Source organism: Schistocerca serialis, unplaced genomic scaffold (genome assembly GCF_023864345.2).
Source record: "Schistocerca serialis cubense isolate TAMUIC-IGC-003099 unplaced genomic scaffold, iqSchSeri2.2 HiC_scaffold_373, whole genome shotgun sequence".
NCBI classification, from domain to species: Eukaryota; Metazoa; Arthropoda; class Insecta; order Orthoptera; family Acrididae; genus Schistocerca; species Schistocerca serialis.
Window position 1 is genome coordinate 20,406 of NW_026047947.1, and position 13,317 is coordinate 33,722.

General features: G+C 53.6%; 30 non-coding genes across 30 annotated transcripts; 6 read left to right on the forward strand and 24 right to left on the reverse strand.

Annotated features, from left to right (window-relative positions):
* Positions 1-551: 551 nt before the first annotated feature.
* Positions 552-623, forward strand: Trnag-ucc (transfer RNA glycine (anticodon UCC)). Its single transcript has one exon. It is a non-coding gene; the product is annotated as a tRNA-Gly (tRNA).
* Positions 624-895: 272 nt separating this feature from the next.
* Positions 896-977, reverse strand: Trnas-aga (transfer RNA serine (anticodon AGA)). The gene has a single exon. It is a non-coding gene; the product is annotated as a tRNA-Ser (tRNA).
* Positions 978-1,116: 139 nt separating this feature from the next.
* Positions 1,117-1,189, reverse strand: Trnak-uuu (transfer RNA lysine (anticodon UUU)). Its single transcript has one exon. It is a non-coding gene; the product is annotated as a tRNA-Lys (tRNA).
* A 296-nt stretch (positions 1,190-1,485) lies between these two features.
* Positions 1,486-1,557, reverse strand: Trnae-uuc (transfer RNA glutamic acid (anticodon UUC)). The gene has a single exon. It is a non-coding gene; the product is annotated as a tRNA-Glu (tRNA).
* A 322-nt stretch (positions 1,558-1,879) lies between these two features.
* Positions 1,880-1,952, reverse strand: Trnam-cau (transfer RNA methionine (anticodon CAU)). Its single transcript has one exon. It is a non-coding gene; the product is annotated as a tRNA-Met (tRNA).
* An 813-nt stretch (positions 1,953-2,765) lies between these two features.
* Positions 2,766-2,837, forward strand: Trnag-ucc (transfer RNA glycine (anticodon UCC)). The gene has a single exon. It is a non-coding gene; the product is annotated as a tRNA-Gly (tRNA).
* Positions 2,838-3,109: 272 nt separating this feature from the next.
* Trnas-aga (transfer RNA serine (anticodon AGA)) lies at positions 3,110-3,191 on the reverse strand. The gene has a single exon. It is a non-coding gene; the product is annotated as a tRNA-Ser (tRNA).
* A 139-nt stretch (positions 3,192-3,330) lies between these two features.
* Positions 3,331-3,403, reverse strand: Trnak-uuu (transfer RNA lysine (anticodon UUU)). The gene has a single exon. It is a non-coding gene; the product is annotated as a tRNA-Lys (tRNA).
* A 296-nt stretch (positions 3,404-3,699) lies between these two features.
* On the reverse strand, positions 3,700-3,771 carry Trnae-uuc (transfer RNA glutamic acid (anticodon UUC)). The gene has a single exon. It is a non-coding gene; the product is annotated as a tRNA-Glu (tRNA).
* Positions 3,772-4,093: 322 nt separating this feature from the next.
* Trnam-cau (transfer RNA methionine (anticodon CAU)) lies at positions 4,094-4,166 on the reverse strand. The gene has a single exon. It is a non-coding gene; the product is annotated as a tRNA-Met (tRNA).
* Positions 4,167-4,979: 813 nt separating this feature from the next.
* On the forward strand, positions 4,980-5,051 carry Trnag-ucc (transfer RNA glycine (anticodon UCC)). The gene has a single exon. It is a non-coding gene; the product is annotated as a tRNA-Gly (tRNA).
* Positions 5,052-5,323: 272 nt separating this feature from the next.
* On the reverse strand, positions 5,324-5,404 carry Trnas-aga (transfer RNA serine (anticodon AGA)). The gene has a single exon. It is a non-coding gene; the product is annotated as a tRNA-Ser (tRNA).
* A 139-nt stretch (positions 5,405-5,543) lies between these two features.
* On the reverse strand, positions 5,544-5,616 carry Trnak-uuu (transfer RNA lysine (anticodon UUU)). Its single transcript has one exon. It is a non-coding gene; the product is annotated as a tRNA-Lys (tRNA).
* A 296-nt stretch (positions 5,617-5,912) lies between these two features.
* Trnae-uuc (transfer RNA glutamic acid (anticodon UUC)) lies at positions 5,913-5,984 on the reverse strand. The gene has a single exon. It is a non-coding gene; the product is annotated as a tRNA-Glu (tRNA).
* Positions 5,985-6,306: 322 nt separating this feature from the next.
* Trnam-cau (transfer RNA methionine (anticodon CAU)) lies at positions 6,307-6,379 on the reverse strand. The gene has a single exon. It is a non-coding gene; the product is annotated as a tRNA-Met (tRNA).
* Positions 6,380-7,191: 812 nt separating this feature from the next.
* Positions 7,192-7,263, forward strand: Trnag-ucc (transfer RNA glycine (anticodon UCC)). Its single transcript has one exon. It is a non-coding gene; the product is annotated as a tRNA-Gly (tRNA).
* Positions 7,264-7,535: 272 nt separating this feature from the next.
* Trnas-aga (transfer RNA serine (anticodon AGA)) lies at positions 7,536-7,617 on the reverse strand. Its single transcript has one exon. It is a non-coding gene; the product is annotated as a tRNA-Ser (tRNA).
* Positions 7,618-7,756: 139 nt separating this feature from the next.
* On the reverse strand, positions 7,757-7,829 carry Trnak-uuu (transfer RNA lysine (anticodon UUU)). Its single transcript has one exon. It is a non-coding gene; the product is annotated as a tRNA-Lys (tRNA).
* Positions 7,830-8,124: 295 nt separating this feature from the next.
* Positions 8,125-8,196, reverse strand: Trnae-uuc (transfer RNA glutamic acid (anticodon UUC)). The gene has a single exon. It is a non-coding gene; the product is annotated as a tRNA-Glu (tRNA).
* A 322-nt stretch (positions 8,197-8,518) lies between these two features.
* Positions 8,519-8,591, reverse strand: Trnam-cau (transfer RNA methionine (anticodon CAU)). The gene has a single exon. It is a non-coding gene; the product is annotated as a tRNA-Met (tRNA).
* An 811-nt stretch (positions 8,592-9,402) lies between these two features.
* Trnag-ucc (transfer RNA glycine (anticodon UCC)) lies at positions 9,403-9,474 on the forward strand. The gene has a single exon. It is a non-coding gene; the product is annotated as a tRNA-Gly (tRNA).
* A 273-nt stretch (positions 9,475-9,747) lies between these two features.
* Trnas-aga (transfer RNA serine (anticodon AGA)) lies at positions 9,748-9,829 on the reverse strand. The gene has a single exon. It is a non-coding gene; the product is annotated as a tRNA-Ser (tRNA).
* Positions 9,830-9,968: 139 nt separating this feature from the next.
* Positions 9,969-10,041, reverse strand: Trnak-uuu (transfer RNA lysine (anticodon UUU)). Its single transcript has one exon. It is a non-coding gene; the product is annotated as a tRNA-Lys (tRNA).
* Positions 10,042-10,337: 296 nt separating this feature from the next.
* On the reverse strand, positions 10,338-10,409 carry Trnae-uuc (transfer RNA glutamic acid (anticodon UUC)). Its single transcript has one exon. It is a non-coding gene; the product is annotated as a tRNA-Glu (tRNA).
* Positions 10,410-10,731: 322 nt separating this feature from the next.
* Positions 10,732-10,804, reverse strand: Trnam-cau (transfer RNA methionine (anticodon CAU)). Its single transcript has one exon. It is a non-coding gene; the product is annotated as a tRNA-Met (tRNA).
* An 813-nt stretch (positions 10,805-11,617) lies between these two features.
* On the forward strand, positions 11,618-11,689 carry Trnag-ucc (transfer RNA glycine (anticodon UCC)). The gene has a single exon. It is a non-coding gene; the product is annotated as a tRNA-Gly (tRNA).
* A 272-nt stretch (positions 11,690-11,961) lies between these two features.
* Positions 11,962-12,043, reverse strand: Trnas-aga (transfer RNA serine (anticodon AGA)). The gene has a single exon. It is a non-coding gene; the product is annotated as a tRNA-Ser (tRNA).
* Positions 12,044-12,182: 139 nt separating this feature from the next.
* Positions 12,183-12,255, reverse strand: Trnak-uuu (transfer RNA lysine (anticodon UUU)). Its single transcript has one exon. It is a non-coding gene; the product is annotated as a tRNA-Lys (tRNA).
* A 296-nt stretch (positions 12,256-12,551) lies between these two features.
* Positions 12,552-12,623, reverse strand: Trnae-uuc (transfer RNA glutamic acid (anticodon UUC)). Its single transcript has one exon. It is a non-coding gene; the product is annotated as a tRNA-Glu (tRNA).
* A 322-nt stretch (positions 12,624-12,945) lies between these two features.
* Trnam-cau (transfer RNA methionine (anticodon CAU)) lies at positions 12,946-13,018 on the reverse strand. The gene has a single exon. It is a non-coding gene; the product is annotated as a tRNA-Met (tRNA).
* Positions 13,019-13,317: the final 299 nt, after the last annotated feature.

The following is a 13,317-nucleotide window of genomic DNA, read 5'->3' on the forward strand; positions in this document are numbered from 1 at the left end:
CTTGCGTGCTGCGTGTTTGGTTCTTCTCACAGCGAATCCTGCTATACATTCCTGAGGCTGACGCAGCTCAAACGAGCAATCGGCGCGGCAGCATTATAGCGAGAACAGCAAAACGATGCATCGGCCGGGAATCGAACCCGGGCCGCCCGAGTGGTAGGCGAACAACCTACCACTTTTTTAGTTGTTGTTCTCATTTTTTTAGTTGCATTTGTTGGGGGCGGTCGGCCGTGCTTCCCGAGCATATTCCAGAGTAGCTGTCTGCAGGGAAAGTGGGATTGCCACCCAACGACGCCGGATACAGCCGAAAAAAGTGCTACACACGCGGAGTCCCCCACTACACTGCCTTAAAGCGACCGCTCATCACTATCGTGTGAGTAACCTTGCGGCCGCGGCGACGAGTCTTGCCCAAAGACGCAGCGTGCGTGGAGGCGCTGCCCGAACGCGTGTGGATGCACCCTCCTACCTCGTAAAGCGCCTACAGCTACTATCACCGTGGGCCGCTGCCGGCGGGCGGGAAGCCGACACAGCGCGGCGTTACGAGCAGCGGCTGTGCGGTGGTGGTGTAATGGTGAGCATAGTTGCCTTCCCAGCAGTTGATCCGGGTTCGATTCCCGGCCACCGCAACGGGCGCAAATTTTTACGTCTGAGTATGTGAGCCACGTGCTGTTACATTAACGTTTTCTTTCCGTCGTTGCTCCACTCCAGGCCATCCTGTAGTATGTCCCGACTTGTCCCGACTTTGCTCGGCTGACGCGAAAGCTGACGCTTGGAATTCGCCCTTATCAAGAGGACAGGCGATATAAACGGCTGTGAGAGGTGAGGTGTAGCGAAGTACAGGCAAACTGCGAAGTTTTGTGCTCCTTCTTCTTAAACAAAAAAATAAAAAAAAAAGAGACGCAGTCGGTAGGACTCGAACCTACGCTCCCAGAGGGAATCTGATTTCTAGTCAGACGCCTTAACCACTCGGCCACGACTGCTCGCAGCCAAAAGTCCCCTCGAATCGTGAAAAATCAAACCGTTCTGCGCAGAATGTTGACAGGAAACGAACTCCGTGCACTGATTACGGCAGGGCTACCAGCGCTACGAGACGAGCCATTACGGAAGCGTTAAAATCTTCGCCCGGACAGGGACTCGAACCCTGGACCCTTAGGTTAAAAGCCTAATGCTCTACCGACTGAGCTATCCGGGCTCACGCTTGCTGTGGATGGAGCAGCTGCAGGCAATGTGAATAACTGGAACGCGTGTGTAGGCGTACTACGGTAATTGCTGGCTTCTGGCGCAACTGGCGACTTCACCGACTTGCCACTGACGCTGGTAGCAGCCCAACAGCGGACCAGTGCCTCTTCTCCCTTTACCCCGGTGCTGACAGTAATTGCATCTCGTGCCTGTTTTCCCCGATTACGCTCGGTTGAAGCTCCGGAAGGAGGGCGACAAACGAGGGTTGGAGGGCCAAAACATGGAGGGTCGTGTGCGCAAAAACTTCCCTTCCGGTACCGGGAATCGAACCCGGGCCTCCTGGGTGAAAGCCAGGTATCCTAGCCACTAGACCACACCGGATTTGCTCGATAAACGTCAGATTTACTCCCTCTCCTCTCGCTTTTCGTGCTGAATCCGGACTTAGTGGTGTTCTCTGTTTGCGAGCATATTTGCGCTTGCAGACTGGCATGGCGCACAGCTCGAAACTGACAATTCATTGCAGTTTGCATCATATTTTACTCACAACAGGGGAGGAGAAAGGTCAAAGCTGTACCTTGCCATAGCTGGATGTAAACATTTTAACGCTGAGGCGTGGGCTCCTTGTGGATAACAAACGACAATTCAGTTCGTTCCCTAGCAACAGCAACGCCGTTAATTCAGCCATGATGTACAGCAAATTAAATGCCCCGGGTGAGGATCGAACTCACGACCTTAAGATTATGAGACTTACGCGCTACCCACTGCGCTACCGAGGCACGTTTGCAAGCAACGTCCCAGGAAACTTGGTAAGTCTCGCATATTAGAGATAGACAGTTTGCGCTTTCTCAAGAATCTGTTGTGTTGCTACACGTGCTTTCCCGAATTGCTAGATTAAACTGCTGCCGCGGCTTTTTCAACGGAAAGCAGCACTGCCTGAGGTTACAGTACATCGCCCTTGCGGCACCTGAACACAGCGGCCTGTAGGGCCAGGCTGACGCTAGAGTTCAGAAATAGCACGCGTCCGTCCAAGTACGGTCTCTTGCGTGCTGCGTGTTTGGTTCTTCTCACAGCGAATCCTGCTATACATTCCTGAGGCTGACGCAGCTCAAACGAGCAATCGGCGCGGCAGCATTATAGCGAGAACAGCAAAACGATGCATCGGCCGGGAATCGAACCCGGGCCGCCCGAGTGGTAGGCGAACAACCTACCACTTTTTTAGTTGTTGTTCTCATTTTTTTAGTTGCATTTGTTGGGGGCGGTCGGCCGTGCTTCCCGAGCATATTCCAGAGTAGCTGTCTGCAGGGAAAGTGGGATTGCCACCCAACGACGCCGGATACAGCCGAAAAAAGTGCTACACACGCGGAGTCCCCCACTACACTGCCTTAAAGCGACCGCTCATCACTATCGTGTGAGTAACCTTGCGGCCGCGGCGACGAGTCTTGCCCAAAGACGCAGCGTGCGTGGAGGCGCTGCCCGAACGCGTGTGGATGCACCCTCCTACCTCGTAAAGCGCCTACAGCTACTATCACCGTGGGCCGCTGCCGGCGGGCGGGAAGCCGACACAGCGCGGCGTTACGAGCAGCGGCTGTGCGGTGGTGGTGTAATGGTGAGCATAGTTGCCTTCCCAGCAGTTGATCCGGGTTCGATTCCCGGCCACCGCAACGGGCGCAAATTTTTACGTCTGAGTATGTGAGCCACGTGCTGTTACATTAACGTTTTCTTTCCGTCGTTGCTCCACTCCAGGCCATCCTGTAGTATGTCCCGACTTGTCCCGACTTTGCTCGGCTGACGCGAAAGCTGACGCTTGGAATTCGCCCTTATCAAGAGGACAGGCGATATAAACGGCTGTGAGAGGTGAGGTGTAGCGAAGTACAGGCAAACTGCGAAGTTTTGTGCTCCTTCTTCTTAAACAAAAAAATAAAAAAAAAAGAGACGCAGTCGGTAGGACTCGAACCTACGCTCCCAGAGGGAATCTGATTTCTAGTCAGACGCCTTAACCACTCGGCCACGACTGCTCGCAGCCAAAAGTCCCCTCGAATCGTGAAAAATCAAACCGTTCTGCGCAGAATGTTGACAGGAAACGAACTCCGTGCACTGATTACGGCAGGGCTACCAGCGCTACGAGACGAGCCATTACGGAAGCGTTAAAATCTTCGCCCGGACAGGGACTCGAACCCTGGACCCTTAGGTTAAAAGCCTAATGCTCTACCGACTGAGCTATCCGGGCTCACGCTTGCTGTGGATGGAGCAGCTGCAGGCAATGTGAATAACTGGAACGCGTGTGTAGGCGTACTACGGTAATTGCTGGCTTCTGGCGCAACTGGCGACTTCACCGACTTGCCACTGACGCTGGTAGCAGCCCAACAGCGGACCAGTGCCTCTTCTCCCTTTACCCCGGTGCTGACAGTAATTGCATCTCGTGCCTGTTTTCCCCGATTACGCTCGGTTGAAGCTCCGGAAGGAGGGCGACAAACGAGGGTTGGAGGGCCAAAACATGGAGGGTCGTGTGCGCAAAAACTTCCCTTCCGGTACCGGGAATCGAACCCGGGCCTCCTGGGTGAAAGCCAGGTATCCTAGCCACTAGACCACACCGGATTTGCTCGATAAACGTCAGATTTACTCCCTCTCCTCTCGCTTTTCGTGCTGAATCCGGACTTAGTGGTGTTCTCTGTTTGCGAGCATATTTGCGCTTGCAGACTGGCATGGCGCACAGCTCGAAACTGACAATTCATTGCAGTTTGCATCATATTTTACTCACAACAGGGGAGGAGAAAGGTCAAAGCTGTACCTTGCCATAGCTGGATGTAAACATTTTAACGCTGAGGCGTGGGCTCCTTGTGGATAACAAACGACAATTCAGTTCGTTCCCTAGCAACAGCAACGCCGTTAATTCAGCCATGATGTACAGCAAATTAAATGCCCCGGGTGAGGATCGAACTCACGACCTTAAGATTATGAGACTTACGCGCTACCCACTGCGCTACCGAGGCACGTTTGCAAGCAACGTCCCAGGAAACTTGGTAAGTCTCGCATATTAGAGATAGACAGTTTGCGCTTTCTCAAGAATCTGTTGTGTTGCTACACGTGCTTTCCCGAATTGCTAGATTAAACTGCTGCCGCGGCTTTTTCAACGGAAAGCAGCACTGCCTGAGGTTACAGTACATCGCCCTTGCGGCACCTGAACACAGCGGCCTGTAGGGCCAGGCTGACGCTAGAGTTCAGAAATAGCACGCGTCCGTCCAAGTACGGTCTCTTGCGTGCTGCGTGTTTGGTTCTTCTCACAGCGAATCCTGCTATACATTCCTGAGGCTGACGCAGCTCAAACGAGCAATCGGCGCGGCAGCATTATAGCGAGAACAGCAAAACGATGCATCGGCCGGGAATCGAACCCGGGCCGCCCGAGTGGTAGGCGAACAACCTACCACTTTTTTAGTTGTTGTTCTCATTTTTTTAGTTGCATTTGTTGGGGGCGGTCGGCCGTGCTTCCCGAGCATATTCCAGAGTAGCTGTCTGCAGGGAAAGTGGGATTGCCACCCAACGACGCCGGATACAGCCGAAAAAAGTGCTACACACGCGGAGTCCCCCACTACACTGCCTTAAAGCGACCGCTCATCACTATCGTGTGAGTAACCTTGCGGCCGCGGCGACGAGTCTTGCCCAAAGACGCAGCGTGCGTGGAGGCGCTGCCCGAACGCGTGTGGATGCACCCTCCTACCTCGTAAAGCGCCTACAGCTACTATCACCGTGGGCCGCTGCCGGCGGGCGGGAAGCCGACACAGCGCGGCGTTACGAGCAGCGGCTGTGCGGTGGTGGTGTAATGGTGAGCATAGTTGCCTTCCCAGCCGTTGATCCGGGTTCGATTCCCGGCCACCGCAACGGGCGCAAATTTTTACGTCTGAGTATGTGAGCCACGTGCTGTTACATTAACGTTTTCTTTCCGTCGTTGCTCCACTCCAGGCCATCCTGTAGTATGTCCCGACTTGTCCCGACTTTGCTCGGCTGACGCGAAAGCTGACGCTTGGAATTCGCCCTTATCAAGAGGACAGGCGATATAAACGGCTGTGAGAGGTGAGGTGTAGCGAAGTACAGGCAAACTGCGAAGTTTTGTGCTCCTTCTTCTTAAACAAAAAAATAAAAAAAAAAGAGACGCAGTCGGTAGGACTCGAACCTACGCTCCAGAGGGAATCTGATTTCTAGTCAGACGCCTTAACCACTCGGCCACGACTGCTCGCAGCCAAAAGTCCCCTCGAATCGTGAAAAATCAAACCGTTCTGCGCAGAATGTTGACAGGAAACGAACTCCGTGCACTGATTACGGCAGGGCTACCAGCGCTACGAGACGAGCCATTACGGAAGCGTTAAAATCTTCGCCCGGACAGGGACTCGAACCCTGGACCCTTAGGTTAAAAGCCTAATGCTCTACCGACTGAGCTATCCGGGCTCACGCTTGCTGTGGATGGAGCAGCTGCAGGCAATGTGAATAACTGGAACGCGTGTGTAGGCGTACTACGGTAATTGCTGGCTTCTGGCGCAACTGGCGACTTCACCGACTTGCCACTGACGCTGGTAGCAGCCCAACAGCGGACCAGTGCCTCTTCTCCCTTTACCCCGGTGCTGACAGTAATTGCATCTCGTGCCTGTTTTCCCCGATTACGCTCGGTTGAAGCTCCGGAAGGAGGGCGACAAACGAGGGTTGGAGGGCCAAAACATGGAGGGTCGTGTGCGCAAAAACTTCCCTTCCGGTACCGGGAATCGAACCCGGGCCTCCTGGGTGAAAGCCAGGTATCCTAGCCACTAGACCACACCGGATTTGCTCGATAAACGTCAGATTTACTCCCTCTCCTCTCGCTTTTCGTGCTGAATCCGGACTTAGTGGTGTTCTCTGTTTGCGAGCATATTTGCGCTTGCAGACTGGCATGGCGCACAGCTCGAAACTGACAATTCATTGCAGTTTGCATCATATTTTACTCACAACAGGGGAGGAGAAAGGTCAAAGCTGTACCTTGCCATAGCTGGATGTAAACATTTTAACGCTGAGGCGTGGGCTCCTTGTGGATAACAAACGACAATTCAGTTCGTTCCCTAGCAACAGCAACGCCGTTAATTCAGCCATGATGTACAGCAAATTAAATGCCCCGGGTGAGGATCGAACTCACGACCTTAAGATTATGAGACTTACGCGCTACCCACTGCGCTACCGAGGCACGTTTGCAAGCAACGTCCCAGGAAACTTGGTAAGTCTCGCATATTAGAGATAGACAGTTTGCGCTTTCTCAAGAATCTGTTGTGTTGCTACACGTGCTTTCCCGAATTGCTAGATTAAACTGCTGCCGCGGCTTTTTCAACGGAAAGCAGCACTGCCTGAGGTTACAGTACATCGCCCTTGCGGCACCTGAACACAGCGGCCTGTAGGGCCAGGCTGACGCTAGAGTTCAGAAATAGCACGCGTCCGTCCAAGTACGGTCTCTTGCGTGCTGCGTGTTTGGTTCTTCTCACAGCGAATCCTGCTATACATTCCTGAGGCTGACGCAGCTCAAACGAGCAATCGGCGCGGCAGCATTATAGCGAGAACAGCAAAACGATGCATCGGCCGGGAATCGAACCCGGGCCGCCCGAGTGGTAGGCGAACAACCTACCACTTTTTTAGTTGTTGTTCTCATTTTTTTAGTTGCATTTGTTGGGGGCGGTCGGCCGTGCTTCCCGAGCATATTCCAGAGTAGCTGTCTGCAGGAAAGTGGGATTGCCACCCAACGACGCCGGATACAGCCGAAAAAAGTGCTACACACGCGGAGTCCCCCACTACACTGCCTTAAAGCGACCGCTCATCACTATCGTGTGAGTAACCTTGCGGCCGCGGCGACGAGTCTTGCCCAAAGACGCAGCGTGCGTGGAGGCGCTGCCCGAACGCGTGTGGATGCACCCTCCTACCTCGTAAAGCGCCTACAGCTACTATCACCGTGGGCCGCTGCCGGCGGGCGGGAAGCCGACACAGCGCGGCGTTACGAGCAGCGGCTGTGCGGTGGTGGTGTAATGGTGAGCATAGTTGCCTTCCCAGCCGTTGATCCGGGTTCGATTCCCGGCCACCGCAACGGGCGCAAATTTTTACGTCTGAGTATGTGAGCCACGTGCTGTTACATTAACGTTTTCTTTCCGTCGTTGCTCCACTCCAGGCCATCCTGTAGTATGTCCCGACTTGTCCCGACTTTGCTCGGCTGACGCGAAAGCTGACGCTTGGAATTCGCCCTTATCAAGAGGACAGGCGATATAAACGGCTGTGAGAGGTGAGGTGTAGCGAAGTACAGGCAAACTGCGAAGTTTTGTGCTCCTTCTTCTTAAACAAAAAAATAAAAAAAAAAGAGACGCAGTCGGTAGGACTCGAACCTACGCTCCCAGAGGGAATCTGATTTCTAGTCAGACGCCTTAACCACTCGGCCACGACTGCTCGCAGCCAAAAGTCCCCTCGAATCGTGAAAAATCAAACCGTTCTGCGCAGAATGTTGACAGGAAACGAACTCCGTGCACTGATTACGGCAGGGCTACCAGCGCTACGAGACGAGCCATTACGGAAGCGTTAAAATCTTCGCCCGGACAGGGACTCGAACCCTGGACCCTTAGGTTAAAAGCCTAATGCTCTACCGACTGAGCTATCCGGCTCACGCTTGCTGTGGATGGAGCAGCTGCAGGCAATGTGAATAACTGGAACGCGTGTGTAGGCGTACTACGGTAATTGCTGGCTTCTGGCGCAACTGGCGACTTCACCGACTTGCCACTGACGCTGGTAGCAGCCCAACAGCGGACCAGTGCCTCTTCTCCCTTTACCCCGGTGCTGACAGTAATTGCATCTCGTGCCTGTTTTCCCCGATTACGCTCGGTTGAAGCTCCGGAAGGAGGGCGACAAACGAGGGTTGGAGGGCCAAAACATGGAGGGTCGTGTGCGCAAAAACTTCCCTTCCGGTACCGGGAATCGAACCCGGGCCTCCTGGGTGAAAGCCAGGTATCCTAGCCACTAGACCACACCGGATTTGCTCGATAAACGTCAGATTTACTCCCTCTCCTCTCGCTTTTCGTGCTGAATCCGGACTTAGTGGTGTTCTCTGTTTGCGAGCATATTTGCGCTTGCAGACTGGCATGGCGCACAGCTCGAAACTGACAATTCATTGCAGTTTGCATCATATTTTACTCACAACAGGGGAGGAGAAAGGTCAAAGCTGTACCTTGCCATAGCTGGATGTAAACATTTTAACGCTGAGGCGTGGGCTCCTTGTGGATAACAAACGACAATTCAGTTCGTTCCCTAGCAACAGCAACGCCGTTAATTCAGCCATGATGTACAGCAAATTAAATGCCCCGGGTGAGGATCGAACTCACGACCTTAAGATTATGAGACTTACGCGCTACCCACTGCGCTACCGAGGCACGTTTGCAAGCAACGTCCCAGGAAACTTGGTAAGTCTCGCATATTAGAGATAGACAGTTTGCGCTTTCTCAAGAATCTGTTGTGTTGCTACACGTGCTTTCCCGAATTGCTAGATTAAACTGCTGCCGCGGCTTTTTCAACGGAAAGCAGCACTGCCTGAGGTTACAGTACATCGCCCTTGCGGCACCTGAACACAGCGGCCTGTAGGGCCAGGCTGACGCTAGAGTTCAGAAATAGCACGCGTCCGTCCAAGTACGGTCTCTTGCGTGCTGCGTGTTTGGTTCTTCTCACAGCGAATCCTGCTATACATTCCTGAGGCTGACGCAGCTCAAACGAGCAATCGGCGCGGCAGCATTATAGCGAGAACAGCAAAACGATGCATCGGCCGGAATCGAACCCGGGCCGCCCGAGTGGTAGGCGAACAACCTACCACTTTTTTAGTTGTTGTTCTCATTTTTTTAGTTGCATTTGTTGGGGGCGGTCGGCCGTGCTTCCCGAGCATATTCCAGAGTAGCTGTCTGCAGGGAAAGTGGGATTGCCACCCAACGACGCCGGATACAGCCGAAAAAAGTGCTACACACGCGGAGTCCCCCACTACACTGCCTTAAAGCGACCGCTCATCACTATCGTGTGAGTAACCTTGCGGCCGCGGCGACGAGTCTTGCCCAAAGACGCAGCGTGCGTGGAGGCGCTGCCCGAACGCGTGTGGATGCACCCTCCTACCTCGTAAAGCGCCTACAGCTACTATCACCGTGGGCCGCTGCGGCGGGCGGGAAGCCGACACAGCGCGGCGTTACGAGCAGCGGCTGTGCGGTGGTGGTGTAATGGTGAGCATAGTTGCCTTCCCAGCCGTTGATCCGGGTTCGATTCCCGGCCACCGCAACGGGCGCAAATTTTTACGTCTGAGTATGTGAGCCACGTGCTGTTACATTAACGTTTTCTTTCCGTCGTTGCTCCACTCCAGGCCATCCTGTAGTATGTCCCGACTTGTCCCGACTTTGCTCGGCTGACGCGAAAGCTGACGCTTGGAATTCGCCCTTATCAAGAGGACAGGCGATATAAACGGCTGTGAGAGGTGAGGTGTAGCGAAGTACAGGCAAACTGCGAAGTTTTGTGCTCCTTCTTCTTAACAACAAAAAATAAAAAAAAAAGAGACGCAGTCGGTAGGACTCGAACCTACGCTCCCAGAGGGAATCTGATTTCTAGTCAGACGCCTTAACCACTCGGCCACGACTGCTCGCAGCCAAAAGTCCCCTCGAATCGTGAAAAATCAAACCGTTCTGCGCAGAATGTTGACAGGAAACGAACTCCGTGCACTGATTACGGCAGGGCTACCAGCGCTACGAGACGAGCCATTACGGAAGCGTTAAAATCTTCGCCCGGACAGGGACTCGAACCCTGGACCCTTAGGTTAAAAGCCTAATGCTCTACCGACTGAGCTATCCGGGCTCACGCTTGCTGTGGATGGAGCAGCTGCAGGCAATGTGAATAACTGGAACGCGTGTGTAGGCGTACTACGGTAATTGCTGGCTTCTGGCGCAACTGGCGACTTCACCGACTTGCCACTGACGCTGGTAGCAGCCCAACAGCGGACCAGTGCCTCTTCTCCCTTTACCCCGGTGCTGACAGTAATTGCATCTCGTGCCTGTTTTCCCCGATTACGCTCGGTTGAAGCTCCGGAAGGAGGGCGACAAACGAGGGTTGGAGGGCCAAAACATGGAGGGTCGTGTGCGCAAAAACTTCCCTTCCGGTACCGGGAATCGAACCCGGGCCTCCTGGGTGAAAGCCAGGTATCCTAGCCACTAGACCACACCGGATTTGCTCGATAAACGTCAGATTTACTCCCTCTCCTCTCGCTTTTCGTGCTGAATCCGGACTTAGTGGTGTTCTCTGTTTGCGAGCATATTTGCGCTTGCAGACTGGCATGGCGCACAGCTCGAAACTGACAATTCATTGCAGTTTGCATCATATTTTACTCACAACAGGGGAGGAGAAAGGTCAAAGCTGTACCTTGCCATAGCTGGATGTAAACATTTTAACGCTGAGGCGTGGGCTCCTTGTGGATAACAAACGACAATTCAGTTCGTTCCCTAGCAACAGCAACGCCGTTAATTCAGCCATGATGTACAGCAAATTAAATGCCCCGGGTGAGGATCGAACTCACGACCTTAAGATTATGAGACTTACGCGCTACCCACTGCGCTACCGAGGCACGTTTGCAAGCAACGTCCCAGGAAACTTGGTAAGTCTCGCATATTAGAGATAGACAGTTTGCGCTTTCTCAAGAATCTGTTGTGTTGCTACACGTGCTTTCCCGAATTGCTAGATTAAACTGCTGCCGCGGCTTTTTCAACGGAAAGCAGCACTGCCTGAGGTTACAGTACATCGCCCTTGCGGCACCTGAACACAGCGGCCTGTAGGGCCAGGCTGACGCTAGAGTTCAGAAATAGCACGCGTCCGTCCAAGTACGGTCTCTTGCGTGCTGCGTGTTTGGTTCTTCTCACAGCGAATCCTGCTATACATTCCTGAGGCTGACGCAGCTCAAACGAGCAATCGGCGCGGCAGCATTATAGCGAGAACAGCAAAACGATGCATCGGCCGGGAATCGAACCCGGGCCGCCCGAGTGGTAGGCGAACAACCTACCACTTTTTTAGTTGTTGTTCTCATTTTTTTAGTTGCATTTGTTGGGGGCGGTCGGCCGTGCTTCCCGAGCATATTCCAGAGTAGCTGTCTGCAGGGAAAGTGGGATTGCCACCCAACGACGCCGGATACAGCCGAAAAAAGTGCTACACACGCGGAGTCCCCCACTACACTGCCTTAAAGCGACCGCTCATCACTATCGTGTGAGTAACCTTGCGGCCGCGGCGACGAGTCTTGCCCAAAGACGCAGCGTGCGTGGAGGCGCTGCCCGAACGCGTGTGGATGCACCCTCCTACCTCGTAAAGCGCCTACAGCTACTATCACCGTGGGCCGCTGCCGGCGGGCGGGAAGCCGACACAGCGCGGCGTTACGAGCAGCGGCTGTGCGGTGGTGGTGTAATGGTGAGCATAGTTGCCTTCCCAGCCGTTGATCCGGGTTCGATTCCCGGCCACCGCAACGGGCGCAAATTTTTACGTCTGAGTATGTGAGCCACGTGCTGTTACATTAACGTTTTCTTTCCGTCGTTGCTCCACTCCAGGCCATCCTGTAGTATGTCCCGACTTGTCCCGACTTTGCTCGGCTGACGCGAAAGCTGACGCTTGGAATTCGCCCTTATCAAGAGGACAGGCGATATAAACGGCTGTGAGAGGTGAGGTGTAGCGAAGTACAGGCAAACTGCGAAGTTTTGTGCTCCTTCTTCTTAAACAAAAAAATAAAAAAAAAAGAGACGCAGTCGGTAGGACTCGAACCTACGCTCCCAGAGGGAATCTGATTTCTAGTCAGACGCCTTAACCACTCGGCCACGACTGCTCGCAGCCAAAAGTCCCCTCGAATCGTGAAAAATCAAACCGTTCTGCGCAGAATGTTGACAGGAAACGAACTCCGTGCACTGATTACGGCAGGGCTACCAGCGCTACGAGACGAGCCATTACGGAAGCGTTAAAATCTTCGCCCGGACAGGGACTCGAACCCTGGACCCTTAGGTTAAAAGCCTAATGCTCTACCGACTGAGCTATCCGGGCTCACGCTTGCTGTGGATGGAGCAGCTGCAGGCAATGTGAATAACTGGAACGCGTGTGTAGGCGTACTACGGTAATTGCTGGCTTCTGGCGCAACTGGCGACTTCACCGACTTGCCACTGACGCTGGTAGCAGCCCAACAGCGGACCAGTGCCTCTTCTCCCTTTACCCCGGTGCTGACAGTAATTGCATCTCGTGCCTGTTTTCCCCGATTACGCTCGGTTGAAGCTCCGGAAGGAGGGCGACAAACGAGGGTTGGAGGGCCAAAACATGGAGGGTCGTGTGCGCAAAAACTTCCCTTCCGGTACCGGGAATCGAACCCGGGCCTCCTGGGTGAAAGCCAGGTATCCTAGCCACTAGACCACACCGGATTTGCTCGATAAACGTCAGATTTACTCCCTCTCCTCTCGCTTTTCGTGCTGAATCCGGACTTAGTGGTGTTCTCTGTTTGCGAGCATATTTGCGCTTGCAGACTGGCATGGCGCACAGCTCGAAACTGACAATTCATTGCAGTTTGCATCATATTTTACTCACAACAGGGGAGGAGAAAGGTCAAAGCTGTACCTTGCCATAGCTGGATGTAAACATTTTAACGCTGAGGCGTGGGCTCCTTGTGGATAACAAACGACAATTCAGTTCGTTCCCTAGCAACAGCAACGCCGTTAATTCAGCCATGATGTACAGCAAATTAAATGCCCCGGGTGAGGATCGAACTCACGACCTTAAGATTATGAGACTTACGCGCTACCCACTGCGCTACCGAGGCACGTTTGCAAGCAACGTCCCAGGAAACTTGGTAAGTCTCGCATATTAGAGATAGACAGTTTGCGCTTTCTCAAGAATCTGTTGTGTTGCTACACGTGCTTTCCCGAATTGCTAGATTAAACTGCTGCCGCGGCTTTTTCAACGGAAAGCAGCACTGCCTGAGGTTACAGTACATCGCCCTTGCGGCACCTGAACACAGCGGCCTGTAGGGCCAGGCTGACGCTAGAGTTCAGAAATAGCACGCGTCCGTCCAAGTACGGTCTCTTGCGTGCTGCGTGTTTGGTTCTTCTCACAGCGAAT